Source organism: Dipteris shenzhenensis, chromosome 26, assembly GCF_047967505.1.
Source record: "Dipteris shenzhenensis isolate YYH24624 ecotype China chromosome 26, Dip_SZ_1.0, whole genome shotgun sequence".
Classification (NCBI taxonomy): Eukaryota; Viridiplantae; Streptophyta; class Polypodiopsida; order Gleicheniales; family Dipteridaceae; genus Dipteris; species Dipteris shenzhenensis.
This window is the reverse complement of record NC_141621.1, coordinates 40,340,484-40,357,140: the sequence shown is the minus strand read 5'-3', so window position 1 is coordinate 40,357,140 and position 16,657 is coordinate 40,340,484. Positions and strand designations below refer to the sequence as shown.

The following is a 16,657-nucleotide window of genomic DNA, read 5'->3' as shown; positions in this document are numbered from 1 at the left end:
TGCACCACAAAATTATTGAGACTCGAACCCACTCATTTATCTACTATAATAGATCCAGTACAATGGTCTACCAAGACTGAACTAGTTGGAATCAATTCAGGATCAACATCATGATCTTCATGCTGAACTCCCATAAACAGCTCTTCAAACTGGTCTTCAACTTGATCTTTAAACTGTTCCTGTTCACTCTGTAACTGTTTCTTTGGAAAAAAATTGGTTACATCCTCTTCTTTCTTTTGCACTACATTGAACATATCCTCCGAATGGCAATTGAACAACAATGCATCTTGGTTTCCTCTAGTCAAATCATAAACAACTTTAAAAGCTTGAAGTATTTCTTTTGGTTGTACCGAATCCTCTTGAAAGTCTTCTTTTAGCTCCACATGACCGCTACTTTGATTACTTGGCCCTGGTGCCATATCTTCAAGTACCTGCACAAACAAAAGCTTAGAAAAAATTTTGGCTGAATTAGTACCCTGAAGTGTTTCTAATGTCACCTGGGACTGTTGCTGGAACTACAACAATTGTTGCTGTAATTCTTGAATCTGGTTTTCCTGTTCTTGAACCTTATCTTTCAAGATATTTGTTGTATATTCCTCAGAAGCAAAAGCTTCATAAGGCCTCTGAGCTAAAATAAACAGTCTTTCTTTTAAATTATCCCATACTCCTTGAGATATTACTACCAACTCAGTCTTAAGAATGTCCAATGCATCTGCTACCATAAATACTCCATCCACCTCCGTTTCATCTGAAATGTCTTTCAACTACCGCTCCAAATTCTTCAATGCATCTAGTCTTTCTTGTAACCATAAATTATTAGTTTGTAGCTCTGTGTTGCATTTAGACACTACCTCCAAAACATTAAAAAATTGATCTTGCATTTCTTTTAACCATTTAGTAACAATAGGTAGACATGCCTGCTATTTTTCTATCTGCTACATTAGTTTCTGCTGGTCACTTTCCTTCTGCTCTTTATAAGCCTGGAAATTTTTCTGTAATTGTGCTAAGTCTTGCTTGATCTTCTGCATCTCAGTGCTTTCTTGAACCTACTGTAACAATTTATGATTTTCTTCTTGTAGGTCTAGACAGCCTCTCCCTCCTAGAAATCAAAAGCCAAGACATCCTCATGTGATTGTGGTAAAGAAATAACCCAAAGTGGAATGCCCAAACCCATAAAATCTCCCATCCAAGTGGAACACAAAATAGGCATATCATTTGTCTCCATCCAATCCACTGGAATGGCTACATTGATTTGCTAAATCCTCCCTACATGTACTCTGAGATGACTAACGAATCCATTCATCTTGTAATAATAGAAGCAAACCACTGCACCGGTGGTTATTCATATTCTAGTGCAAGCAACCACCGTGCTGGCGATAACTTATCTTGCACTACTATCATGCTGTCCCTACACTACTATCATGCTATCCTAAAATTTTTTGCATAGTGCTAGTGCCCTTTAGATTGGGTATAGTTAACCATCAAATTTCAACCACCGGGCTACTTAAAATATTTAAGTACTAAGATGGAATCAAGTCAAAACAAAATCAGGTATTATGAGCACCATGAGGATATCCACAAGTTCAAGAAATGTCTGCAAGATTTTTATTATTTCAAGGAGATTCTAGACTCCCAACTATCTTATCAACCTCTCTATAGCAAGCATCTCCCAGCTCTGGAGGCCAGTCTGTTGCACTATGGCAGACGTCTTCACACACTCAGATCACACACTACTTGCTTGACTCTGTTGACTTATACACCCATAGTAACTCCTTGTTTTGCTGGGGGTCCTCTTCATCCTGCTCTTTGTGCTCTATACATCTTTGAGCCTCTTTCATGCCCTGCCAAAAGAAACCTACATCATGAGCTTGATAAGTACCTTAAGGGAGCAGAGAAAACAATAGCCAGGGAAATTAATAATCACCATATGTGCCGACTTTAAGTAATACAACCACCATCGAAACATGTCCTGCTTGCAGCTATTTTCCTCCTTCTTCTCCGGGTCTGTTTCTACGAGGATGCCATCCAACATCGTTTTCAGATAGAACAAAGGCATTCCAAAGTCTTTTGGGTATGCCATAGATTTGTAGAAGGTGGATCAGTGTATAGAGTTTGGATCAGTTTACAAAGTTTTGGGGCTAGATTTCGTAATGGGCTCTTAGTTGTGTCTGCACTATGGGGAGAGAGTTCATTGAGCCCAACCTTCTCATTCTTCAGTCTCATGTTAGTTGTCTAATCTAAATCTTTCGTCTCACATTAGTTGTTTAATCAAAATCTTTCGTGGTACAATAGTTCACTAATCAAAATCTTTCAGTCTCACATTAGTGATCTAATCAAAATCTTTTGTCTCACATTACGTGTCAAATCAAAATCTTTCATCTCATTATTATCACCGTGCTGGCGTGGATCAAAGGACACTATCTAGTCACTTAGCTAAGAAAACATTGCTCAAGTAAACTCTGGAGAAGATTAACAGTTCAATAGATTACACACAGATTACATAGATTACAATCTCAAGGTCTCCTTCCCTTCATGCCGGCCCTTCCCTTCATGCCGCTTCCTCTTTCCTTGATTTGAGCTTCCTGGTTGCAGGATCGGCCCTTCTTGCTCCTTTCTTGAAGGGGGCTTGGTTCCTCCCTTTAGGCTTCTTTTCCTTGCAGTAGTCAGGTTCGATCTTCTTTAATTTGAGCTCCTTGTCTTTAAGATCTTTTGCCCAACTAGCAAATTGAGCTACAACATCTACTTTCTGGTCGTATAGATAGCTATAGTAGGTAGGAACATTTGATTTGTCCATGACCTGGGCAATGGCAAATGGCATTCTCTACATAGCGATTTTATATGCACCCACACTCCAAAGCAAAAAATGTGCATAGGGTGGCAGCATGCAGGCCATCAGATATAGCAGTCATCTATGATGGGGGTATGGTAGACCATGCATTTTGGACCATGTTGCATAGCAGGACATCAGATATAGCAGTCATCTATGATGGGGGTATGGTAGACCATGCATTTTGGACCATGTTGCATAGCAGGGTAGGCATCTGATTTAATTATTGTGACTGTCAATACCACAGTCTTGCTCTGTACATGACAAAGTTGCTTCTTGATTCCTTCCTCCTCCATCCTAAGGCTACAGATATTCTCCTTCATCTCCTCCACTTTTTGCTCACTCTGTGCAACAGCTTCACTGAATCCCTCAGCATCTATTGAACTTTCGTAAATTCCTAAAAAACATCTTCATCGGTGATTTCCAAGACTTCCACTCTAGTTTGGAAATCTTGTAGGATGACGGACTGCTTTTCATAACTATTAAAACCCACAGCAAGCTTGTGCAAACATCTATCGTGATCTTCTTGAAGGGTATTGTAGCTTGCTCTTTGGACTTCCAATAGTGTTTCAAAAAAACAACCCTCACCATGGTGGCTACTGCAAATTGCTCCACTACGGTGGCTAGAACTTGCTCCAGCATGGTGGCTAGAACTTGCTCCACTGTGGCTATTCTCTGCATCCTTCTTGGCCTGAGGAGCTGCCTCACTGTCTTCTCAACCCCGGCTGCTCTATGCCCCATCCTTGGCCTTTAAGCTCTCTCGCAGTTCCTACATCACCTTTCTGGTTTCTGCATTCTCCCTTTTCAGCTCCTTCATCATATCATCTAGTCTTTTTCAATGTTGAATGTGTTCTGCATGTTGTAGAGTCATTTTGAAAGACCCTCCTTTTAGGCTCTCTGATCTTCAAGGTCCTTTTGCATCTTTTTGAGCTCCTTGTCCACCATGTCCCCATCATTTCTCACTTCTTTGAGCCTATCGTGAAGCTTCTTCATTCACTTCTCTGCTTCTTCTCTTCTATGCCTTTCCATGTCGATGCATTTTGTAGCGGCCTCATCTTGTTCTTGTGCCTACAAGGCCCTCGCTTGTGCCTCCTCTACCTTGGATTTTGCACCTTCCCTGAGACTTTTCTCAACTTGCACTGCCTTTGCTACATCAGTGGCTTTCTCTTGTAGAAAAGTCACCTTCTGAGATAACTGCTTCTCGTATTGCTCAAAAATCCCTTTGAGGGTAGATGCCATCACGTGCATTGCAACTCCAGCAGACTGAGACGACAACTGGGATTTGCTATCCATGCAATTCTTTAGGTTGGTTAACACGCTCTTGGAGATCTCCCTTGAGAAAGATACATCATGTCTTAAATTCAGTTGCTCTACTACTGTTTGAACCTGCCAAAACTTGTAGGTTCCTCTCGTATTAGGAAAGAAGTGGATGGTCTTCTTCAGTACATCTTGGAGGTCTGTTGGCAAGCTCAAAATCTTGACTCCACCATCTTTACTAATCTGAGCGTTAGGGTATACATCTAGAATATCCCATCTCTTCCACTGCTTCTTGAAAAAGTGTGCTTGTGTATTGCCTTTAGAAATTCCTAGAGCCTCTTGAATCATGCTTTCATTGATGGTAATCTTGTGACCTTGACAGACTAGTTGCCGCTGCCGCTCCTTCACGTTCACCTCCTGCACCATCCTAGTGAAGTTTTGGAGAGCATCCAAATTTGGCTTTTAAGTAGCGAGAGAGGAGCTCCCATATGTCATGATTTCAAGATTAGGGGGGGAGGGGCTCTCGCGCTATGTTGTAGAGGGGGAGGAAAGATTGTGTGAGGAGCTCCCAGACTATCCAAGGTCCATTACGAGAGGGGATAGAAGTTGTAGGAAGAGTGCAAGGAAGAAAGAAATGGTCAAGAGGGATAGAAATGAAGCAGTGAAGGAAATGGAATAGTGGAGGCTTGAGATTGCAAGGGAGAACGAAACGTTCGAGAGGGATATAAGAGGAAACGGTTAAGTGAATGGAATCGTTGGACTACACTGTCAAGGTGAGAGCCACTATGGTGGTTGTAGCCCGACTACTGTCAACATGAGAGCCACTGTGGTGGTTGGCCTGAATTTTAAATAATTCAAGGTGGTAGTACTTACTTGCATGATAATGAATGATTAGAGGTGGTGGCATCTAAGATTCCCAGCCACGTCTGTGGTGGCGGCTAAGATCCACCAAGATGTCAATTAATTACTAGCCACTACAGTGGCCTGCAATTACTCAGCTTCTAGTTACCACCACCGTGCTTGCATGCAGGATTACTACGAGTGCAGTAAATTATGGTAATGAGGGATTAGAGGTGATTAAGCTTCATGATTTAATTTTGTGGGAATTACTACCGGATGGTGGTGGCTGTCACATTAGCCACGTCTGTTGTGGCTACGATTCCACCGTGCCATTGCTCACCCACCACCGTGCTTTAGCATGCATAATCACTACGAGTGCATTAAAAATTACTAGTCATTGGGCTCGCATGCTCAGTAGAGCACTAGAGTGCATGGTAATGAGTGATTAGACATGATAATGAGAAATACTGCTTGGTGGTGGTGGCTCTCATTAGCCACGTCTGCCATGGCTAAGTTCATTACCAGCCACCAGAGTGGCACCACATGGCATCTTCTTCATGATTACTAGCCCGTATGAGGGATTCCATTATGGTGGCTTGCAATTAATATGGATAGAAACCTGGGTTTTAGCCATTGTGGTGGCTCGAACTTTATAATATATATAAGATCCATGGCATTTGGCATTTTACTATGTTGCTCTGATCCGCCCATGCTCTTCTACTTTGCTCCACACTCCTCCTCTATCTCTTTTTCGTGCCTGCTCTACTTTGCTCCACGCTCCCTCCTCTAAGTCTCGTCACTGCATCTACTCCCTTACTCATCTTCTGCATGCCTAGTTGGTCCCCCCCTCGATGCTCTGTGATCTTAATAATGCTGCCTTCTCATATAAGGTGATTGCATTGCACTCATGTGGAGTAGAAATGCTCGCACTAGTGGAGACCCTTCATTCCCACAGGCGACTCCCCACACATCTAAATGTCATCAACTTAGATAACATGCTCACAGAGGGCCTCTTTATGGCTATGCTGTATAGCTTCCCCCTAGATATCGATGAAGCCCTCAATATTTTCAGAGTAGAGTACCCTCGACTTGCTGGGGGGGCCATAATTTGAGTCCTAGCAATGTGCATGGTCTTTAGCCTCTCTATCGTATCCTCCTTTGGCTCCTTAAGAGTTTTTAATGCAACAAGCTAGACTAGTGGAAAACTGAGTTGTACAAATTCTCTCTTGCTCAAACGAGGCTCTCAGCAATGGTTGGATGTAATCTTTTGGGCGAGCTCAATGATCTTTTAGCTCACTAGATATAATGTTTTGGTCTCTAAGGCATTTATCTAATCTCTTTTTGTTCAATTTAAGGCTCTCAGTATGCATTGTTGTTAGCTTTTATATTTGTATTTGAATGGTTATGGCTGCTACTTGTAATCATTTGTTTAAGGCTCTCAGCAATTGCTGAGTTTTTATAAATGTAAGATCCTCTGTTCAATTTTTGCTCGGTATAAGTTGATAATTTTTATATAACTTGTTATTGGACGTAAATGTACATTGTAATCTCTTTTACTCAATTTTCACTTGATAAATTATACTTTTGCCATCATTTATATTTACTGTAACAAGGACTAAAATACTAGGAAAGAAGGACTATAATTTCCTTGTAACATAACTCCAATGACCCCACCATTGTGGTTGCATGGAGATACATCTAGAAAAATACAATTAAACTTTCAAAAAATGCAATTGATAATATGGCCCTTAAGGGCTCTCCTTTAAGAGTAAGGGCCATATCGACATGCCATTTCTGTCCAATGGCATCCTAGATATTGTATAATGCACGTAGATATGTCCCTTGCTCCTAAAGGGGACCCCTTAAGGGCCATATCGTCAATTGCATTTTGCTTGGTTGCACAACAGAATACATTTTCCTTGGTACACAAATATATAACTCCAAGAACCAGCACGGTGGCTTTCATAGATCTCCTCCCGTAATACGTAAAAATAGGTAATGGAGCTATAACTCCAAGAACCAGTGCGGTGGTCTCTCCAAGATAACCTTGAATTTTGGGCGATGACAAGTGGTCACGTCAGAGACTGCGCTACGACAATCCTCAGAATGATAGATTGTGTCTCATTATTATGCCAAAAACCAGCACGGTGGTCTCTCTAAGCCAACCTATGATTTGCATGGGTTACGGGCAAAGGAGCGACAAAAGGCTGCATGATGACAGGTGGTCTAGGCCAGAGACTCTGTGCCACAACGGTGTTCAGAATGATAGATTGTGTCTAATTATTATGGTAAGAACTAGCACGGTGGTCTCTCCAAGCCAACCTTCAATTTTAATGATTTGCATGGTTGCATGCCCAGTGACAGGTGGCAAAGCTGCAGCAAAATACTACGCGATAATAAGTGATCAAGCGACATAGGCCAGATACTGTGCTATGTGAAGTAGTGTAGAGATGCCATGTGTCGAGCTATGCAGTGTTCTGAACAAATAGATTGTCTCTCATTATTACGCTAATGTGCCTTCATGACGTTGGGAAAATTTTCGACGAGAGCATGGGTCTGTGCAAAATTTAAATATTCACCTAGAAGTGCATCGCGTTGCGGCCCCAAAATGGCCCCGAAAATAGTTTCCTGATTGGCTATATCCAAGCTAACGTTGACCCCAAAGCGTGTGTTTTATTCATAAAAGGTTTACAAATAAGGGGTTTATTAATTTGACCTTGAAGGCACGTGATATGGAGGATTTATATATCGTGAACCCTCTGAGAGCCCTGTATGGCCTTTCCAAAATGCTTTTTTGCAATCAAATAACACAGACCAAGAAATGACCATGTTCATCAATGAATGGGAGGCTTACTGAAGCAAAGTAATGCCATTCAAAATATTGAAGAATACAGTGGCAGCTTCACTGGTAGAAATCTTCCAAGAGTATGTTGATGAATTCCTCGTGATATTCCTCGATGATTTCTAATCTCTAGTTTGAAGCAAGCACACTTGGAATGTTTGTAAAAGGAGTTCCAAAAATTCAAGGATATGTAAATTTTCCTCAATGTCAAGTTGTGCACTCTTAGAGTGTTGTTGGGTCACACACGATCTCTGGTGAAGGCATCATGATGCCATTCAAAAGATGGAGCCAAACAATGTCAAGTACGCTCATTCTTGGGATTCCTTAGCTGCTTCATTAAGAAGTTTACAGGGGTAGCCAAATTGCTTCATCAACTTATAAGAGCCAAGATAAAGCGAACCCCTATGAGAAGCATTCCAAGTGTTGCAAGGAATGATAATAAAGTACGGATCCTTCAAAAGCTAGATTGGATTTTGATCTTCCAGATGCATTTGGATGCCTTGAGAATGGTGATTTAGTCCATCTTAGCTCGGTCTGAAGGAAACTTGGATTTCTCGATCTACTATGTGAGCCAAATGTTCTCATCAATGGGGAGATGAACTCTCAAGATGAACTACTCGATGACTGAGCAAGAAGCCCTAGGGATGGTTTACAACCCCAAAGTTTTGGCACTATCTTCTCATTACCAATCCTAAAACGATATGCAATTAATAATGGCACTCAATTGTCTTGAGGACACGAGGAATGAAATAGATTATCCCTATGATCCACATCCTTGCATTTAAGGTTGTAAGTTCTTATTCAAGATAACATGATAATCATAAAGAATACGATTATGCATAAGTCTCCATAAAGAATCGAGAGTAACTCTACAAGGAGAGCAGCTAGCTATGGATAGACAAGATGCTACACCAAACAAATCATACTAGATTTTTTCCCTTTTGAAATCGTGAAGAAAATCCTCTTGAAAAGAAAGGACAAAACTTGTGCATATACCAACAAGGGTTCCTATTTCCAGAGTCAACCAAGGTGATTACTGAAACAAGAATACTAGCAGAGCTTCAAAATCTGTCCCCCTGATTGTTCAATGACGTTACAGCAGATTCAAGACGAGTCCATAGTTAAAGATTGCCGCCTAGATTGCTTTGGAGTACATACTCCGTATTTCTCCTTCAGCTTGGCGTTCTCTTCCTCCTCCTTCTTTAGGTCGATCTTCTTTGACATCCTAACGCGGTGATGATAGAGCAAGATGAGGTAACGATTAGCAACATTGAAGCCAGACAATTTCTCCAGGGCGCGCTTTGCGTCGTAGATGTCTTCGTAGACGACGTAAGCGGTACCTCGGGTGTTTTGGTTGGTTCCGACTCGGATTTGCCGAATGGCTCCAAACTTACCGAAGAGATCGAGCATCTCCTCAGAGGTGATCTGGTAGGGTAGGTTGCGGACGAAGAGGATTCGGGTGACCTCAGGAGGCAAGCGGATAGCAGCAGCTTGTCTTTCAGCTTGTTTAGCAGCAGCATATAATGCTGCGTTCCTGCTGGTATCCATGGCGAGAGGATTGTATGAGCAAAAGACCTCCACTGTACTTATATATTGTCATTGACGTGACGAAGAAGCATGTAAAAGCTTTTGCAAAAACAAATAGGGAATTGCAGAAATAAAATTCAAAATCTTGCACTTTTAATAGCTTTAAATTTGCGTTGCTTTTAAGCTATTACAGATCTTGATGGAGAGTCTACTTGCATGTAAGGACTCCAAGATAGATTTGCTACCTTTATACGTAGGCAGAAATTAAACCGGTTATTATCATTTCCCTTGTTAGTCCTTGGTAGTCATTTATTGATCGCTCCGTGTATTTAGAGTCCATTCATTCATTTATCAAATCTTTTAAAGGAACTAGGTTGAGAGTGTTTTTCTAAGGCTTCCTTCAAGTCGATGCAAATCGTCATTCTATGCTTGATGGTGGTAATTGTAGGCCCTATTACGAGGAATGTTCCAAAAATCTAAAAAGCCTGCAAAGTCACTTATTTTTAGAATGTGATCCTCCAATGCAAGCTCATGAAGCATGAAGCCCTAGGGCCACAAGTTCACTAGAATCTCAAGTCTTCATCACACAGGCCCGCATTGCTCATTACGCCAGTCCCTAAGATAGAATAATTCTAAATTAAGGATATTATTCAGCACAAATTAGAGAATTTAGCAGCCCCTAGCAATCCTTTATGTCCTTGCATCGTATTCACTTGCATCCTAACAAGAATCAAGGAGACAAAAGTATTTACGATTTCAATTCTGGCAGTGCAGGTCTAAGGCATGTGTGTTTTGCTATGAAGCTTCTGCGGAGGACTTGAGAGAAAACTATGATGAAGCCTCCTGGGATGGTTTGGAGAGGTGATTGCTAACTCTGGTTGGCAATGTGCAGCCATGCTCACACCTCTAGCTATGGTTTATTGTAAATTAAAATGTTATCATTGAATCATGTATCTTGTTGGGGGTGTAAATTGGAGCAAGAGAAATGTTATACTTTAATAGCGTAGAAAAGATAAATATATAGAAACGAGGCAATGGTTAGCAAGCAAGCTTTGATTATGGCTCTTTTGGCTATCATGGACATGATCGTGGTGGCTAATGATGTGACAGATGGTAGCTACCCATATTGAGCTCCACCTTGGAACTTGAGGCACATTTGTCATCCTGGTGTCTCCGAGAAGTGCATGTCTCCAGGAATGAATGAGGGAATACATCTAGTCCTCCAAGAATTTGGTAAGAAGGACGAAAAGCATGCTTTGCTGGATACATTGTTGCTCAGATAGGAATCTTGTCTAGGATGCTTTGAAGTTCATTTTGCTCTAGCCTATTTGTTGTTGAAAGGTTGTATCTTTTTCTTTCTCTAAGTTTACTATCCTTGGAAAAAAACAAACATGGACATTACACCTTATATTCCACGGTTGATATTAGAGAAGAACAGATTTGTATTTCCTAGAGCAATGGGAATGTTTATGGAAGGAGGTATATCTATTACATTTTGTGTCCTTAATGTGTTTCTTGATTTGATTGTGAGCTTACTGTCATTATATTGTATGATTTAGAACATAAGAAAGTTCAAGCAATCTTGCTCTATGGGGGAATGGCCTTCAATCACATGCCATCATTAGGTAGTATGAGGCCCCAAAAAAGAGAGAATAACAGGAACAAAATAAACTCATGTGAGAGGATGATTTGATAGAGATAGAGGAATCCATAAAGCAACGAATTGTCCTTGAAACGCTGAAGATTTTCAATGACAAACCCCAAAGCATGGACAAATACATTAGGGGAGAATTGGGGTCTCAAAAGGGCCTCATAAGAAATGGATTAGTCCTAATGAAAGGGCCATGGTAGGTCCCAAAAAGTCCTAATCCCCCCTCACCTAGGTGGGTTAAGCCCAAAAGTGACCCCACCTCTTACACCTCTTACACAACTCTTGCTCCTTAGGAACTAAAAAATTCAAAATTCAAAATTCAAATTTTAAATTCCCTCCCTCCTTCTCTCTCCTCCCTTCCTCCCTCCCCCTCCTCCCTCCCCCTCCCTCCCTCCCCCTCCTCACTCCCTCCTCCCCCTCCCTCCTCCTCCCCTCCCCGCCACTCCCTCCTCCCCCTTCCTCCTCCTCCCCCTCCCTCCCTCCCTCCTCTATGCCTGCTCCTCCTGCCCTCCCCCTCCCTCCTCCATGCTTGCTCCTCCTCCCCTCCCCCTCCCTCCTCCTCCACCGCTGCTCCTCCTCCATGCCTACTCCTCCTCACCCTCCATACCTATTGGTCTGCCCCTGTTTCCTCCTCTTCAACTATTGTTCCTCCCTCCCCCATCCCTCCTCCTCCTCACTCTCCCTCTTTCTGCGTGCTGCTCCTTTAAGCCTACATCTCCACACCTTCTCCTTCTGTACACTCTTTTAGTCATGGCACCATTCGAGGACGTCTCCAACAAGTACCAAGTTCACTTAAAGTTGGAGGCTGAATATGCAAGCACGCATAGTCTGGGATTGAGGGAAGCTTCCAAAATCCACAGTCTTCATTTGTACTTTTCTTCCATAAGATGGACCAACTTATGAAAGTGAAGCTAGTGTTGAATACATGACAAGCAAGTCAAGCAAGATGTTAGCTCATAAGAGAGAAAGAAACATTAGATCAACATTTTCTTTTGCATATCAACCACACCTACATGATGTTTACCCTACTCCAGATAAAAATACAATGGATGGCCTATAGGCAGGCTTGACTAACAAAAGATGAAAGAGAAATTGCTTTCAAAATTGTAAGATAATCGGAAAATAACTCTCACCTTAAAAATAACATAAAACATTTAGGAAATGAAAAGTAAATGATAAGATAATCGAAGAAAATCTAGCCTTCAAAACAATACAAAATATTTTGGAAGCTCCTTTGAATCAATCAGCTCATGCTGAAAGTAAAGCTTGATATAGAATATTTGGCAAGTCTCTTTAATCGAGATTCATGGAAACTTGAAGCTGCAAAACTTGTTAGCAAAACATAATAATACATGTATTATCATTGTGGAACTTAAAAACACCAGGCATATGAATGTAGTGGAATACAAATAACATAACCTTTCAAGTGGAATATCAAAAACAAAGCATTGTCCTAAACTAAGATGATATCATGGTTCCCGATTATGTACAACATTAAAGAAAGTTGGTTCATCTCTATACCAATAGGCAAAAAAAAGCTCCAACACATAGATGTATGTCATAGTGATTGCTCTAAAACAATCAAGTTTTGTAGGCACCCGAGTATAGATATTGACAGAGCTCTTTGGTTGAAGGACATTCCATGAACGTTGAGTAGCAAAGCACTTACACAAAGACTCAGCAAGTGATGAACTAAATAAGAAGCTGGTCAGTAAAGGATGCACTAAATAAAAACTAGCTTAATTTATGTGAAGCATCATTGGCTTTTACTTTTGTAAAAGTAGCATGAAACCACAAGTGCTGAAGCACTAAACTCTTGTTTTCACTGATGACCTAATAGAAATCAAAATTTTCTTTCATATGGTAGATAACCTTTTGTCCAAGTGATTTTCTCAATCAACTTTCTGGTCTATTGAATGTATATAATTATCATTGCAAAAGCATGTAGATTGGGTTACCTTACTCTTAACGACAAGATTGAGACGCTACTTGGCATCAATTAGATAAGATCTTGATCCCTAAAGATTGACTACACTTACGACAATGATCCTGTGGTCTTGGTTTTTATGGATATGACCGGTGGGTGTTGGATCTCCTTATGTGATTGAGCATCTTATTTCTCCATGTGGGAACGTAAAAGAATGATATGCCAGTGTGTTAAATCCAAGGTAATGCAAATATTGAGTGCAAGATGGTGTGATCAACTGGCAGAGACTAAAAGCAAGAGGATGACATCGTATCAGGAAGCTTCTTATCATTAAGTATATTTTTTCATTGCTTTTGCTTTTGCATTTGCTTCAAATATTATTGATTCTATGAAAGTATGAACCTTTTGAGAGTGCTCTCAACGGAAGCAAGAACGGAAGAGGGAGAGAGAGCAAGAGAGAGAGACAGAGAGCCACACAAGTTTTGGTGGGTGCAAAACCACCCTAATCTTCTTTTTCATTCATTTATATATGTGTTTGAGTATTGTACATAACCGGGGTTAAGGCACAGTGACCTTTAACCCCCACAACCTCCCACTTAAAGGACAATGTGCCTTTAAGGGAGAACAACCAGTGAGCATACTATCCAATGCCCATCAATACACGACAATACTCAAACCGCTGACTAGGTAGACTCTTCGTCAGCATATCTGCAGGGTTATCATCTGTATGAACCTTGACAAGCTCTATGCGCTTGTCCTCAAGTACCTCCCTGATGAAATGGTACCTGACCTCAATGTGTTTGGTCTTTGCATGAAAGACCGGATTCCGTGCTAGCTGAATAGCACTCATGGAATCACTATGCAATGTCGGTACACCTGTATGAATCCCCAAATCTCCCACTAGCCGATCAAGCCATATAGCCTCCTTGCAACCCTCTGTGGCTGCAACATACTCAGCCTCTGTGGTAGACAAAGCAATGCACTTCTGTGCGCGAGACATCCGCGACACTGCACCACCTGCAAAGGTGAACACATAACCAGAAGTGGATCTCCTACTATCCACATGCCCTGCATAGTCTGAATCTGTGTACCCAAGTACACGCATGTCTCCTTTACCAAAGCAGATGCACATCTCCTTGGTACCCTTCATGTACCTCATGATGCACTTAACTGCCTCCCAATGCCTCTTTCCTGGATTAGCCATATACCGGCTAACAACTCCCACTGCAAATGCAATGTCTGGTCTAGTAGCTATCATAGCATACATAAGACTCCCAACTGCTGATGCATAAGGAACCTTGGCCATCATGGCCCTCTCCTCATCTGATTTGGGACTATCTGTATGACTTAGTTTCACATATGGAGGCAATGGAGTACTCACTGCCTTCCCCCCCTCCATATTGAAACGCTGCAATACTTTTGTAACATACTCTTTTTGTGAAAGCCAAAGGAGTTTCCTACTCCGATCACGCGTGATGCGCATACCAAGAATGTGACCTGCAAGTCCCAAATCCTTCATATCAAAGGCCTCATGCAACTTGGCCTTTAAAGCATCTAGCTCATAAGTATTCTTGCTAGCCAATAGCATATCATCCACATATAGTGCCAAGATTATCAGGCTATTATCCTTAGCCCTTTTAGTGTAGAGGCAGTGATCAATTTCACTCCTTCTAAAACCCTGGGACCGAATGAAAGCATCAAACTTTTGATACCATTCTCTAGGTGCTTGCTTAAGACCATAGAGACTCTTCTTTAGCTTGCAAACTAAATGCTCTTTGCCCTTTTCTTCAAAGCCTTCCGGCTGCACCATGTAAATTTCCTCATGCAAATCCCCATGCAAGAAAGCTGTCTTGACATCCATTTGCATAAGCTCCATATCCTCTACTGCCACTAGTCCAAGCATGCATCTAAGTGTGGTCATCTTCACAACCGGAGAGAATATCTCATCAAAGTCCACACCCTTCTCTTGCTTGAACCCTTTAGCAACCAAACGGGCCTTGTATCTAGGCACATCATCACCTGTGACCTTCATTTTGTAGACCCATTTACATGGCAATGCTTTCTTTCCATGTGGCAAAGAAACCAAGTCCCAAGTCTTATTCTTCATAAGTGAACTCATCTCTGATTGCATAGCATACTCCCACTTGCGTTGATCCTCACGCATCATAGCCTCTCTGTAGCAAGAAGGCTCCCCGCAATCAGTAAGCATCACATAGTCTATCCCTGGAACAAACCTATCAGGCGGTCTAGACACTCTAGATGATCTTCTCAAAGGCATTTCAGCTTGCTGTCCCACCTGCATATCAGCCACATTTGGCTCATCATTTCCACCAATAGATGATCCATCATCTACCCTTGATTGTATACCTGTGGGAGTACTTGGTGGTACCATTTCTTGCACATTTGGTGCATGGACAACTTGCTGTCTATCAACATATGCAGGTGGATTCACATCCTGGAAAGTGATTCTCCTCATTTCCACATCCCTCATGGGTGCCTTATGCATCTTCTTCTCATTGAAGACCACATCATGGCTGCGTATGATCTTCTTTGCTTCTGGATCCCAGAGACGATAGCCCATCTCTCCACTTTCACCATAACCCAGAAAGATGCATTTCCTAGACTTAGGATCTAGCTTCTTTCGAAGCTCTTTTGGCACATGTGCATATGCCTCACACCCAAATATACGCAAATGAGAGTAAGAGGGCTTCTTGCCACTCCATGCCTCTTCAGGAATACCACCATCCAAACTCTTACTAGGTGATCTATTGATCACATGCACTGTAGTCTTCATTGCCTCAGCCCAAAAACCACCAGAAAGACTTGCATTGGAAAGCATGCATTGCAACCTTTCTTGAATGGTACGGTTCATCTTTTCTGCAACTGGATTTTGCTCTGGAGTACGAGGGGATGTAAGCTCCCTCTTAATCCCACGAGTATCACAGAAATGCTGAAAGTCATGAGAGAGATACTCTCCACCATTGTCAGTTCGTAGGCATTTAAGCGTTCTACCTGACTGATTCTCAACCAAGGCCAGCCATTTCTGAAATACCTGGAACACATCACTCTTCCGAGCTATAGCATAAGCCCAGACTTTCCTAGTTGCATCATCAATGAATGTCACATAGTATTCAGCCCCGCCTAATGACCGTGTAGGCATGGGACCACATACGTCTGAATGCACCAAATCAAGCATTTCAAACTCTTTCTTTCCCCTTCTTTTATGGGCTGATTTAGTCTGCTTCCCATAGAGACAATGCTCACAAAATTCAAAATCAGAGAAACTCAAATGCGGTACATAACCCAAATGGCATAAGAGTTTCATTCTATTCTGGCTCATGTGCCCCAACCTGCAATGCCACAAAGAAGTGCTTGGCTGCTCGGTTATTGCAACAACATGATCAAATACCCCTGATACATGTAAGGGATACAAAGTCCCACACTTGGCACCCCTGGCCAAAAGCATAGAGCCCTTCTGAATTTTCCAACTCTGAAAGCCAAAAGTGGTGTGAAAACCAGCATCATCTAGCTGACCCACTGAAATAAGACTCTTGGTCAGCTTAGGCACATGTCTCACATGTTTCAAAACAAATGCAGACCCATTTGCAAAAGAAAACTTTATGTCACCTGCTCCCACTATGTCACATGCATAGTCATTTCCAAGATGCACACAACCTGTCTTTCCACTATCATAAGTGGAGAACCATTCCCTATGGGGAGTAACATGGAATGAAGCACCAGAATCCAAAATCCAATCCTGGGAATATGCATCATCTGAAGTGGTAA

The 16,657-nt window shown here is 41.8% G+C and overlaps 1 pseudogene; it reads right to left on the bottom strand.

Moving 5' to 3' along the window:
- Window positions 1-8,870: 8,870 nt before the first annotated feature.
- Window positions 8,871-9,314, bottom strand: LOC147885068 (splicing factor 3B subunit 6-like protein pseudogene; annotated as a pseudogene).
- Window positions 9,315-16,657: the final 7,343 nt, after the last annotated feature.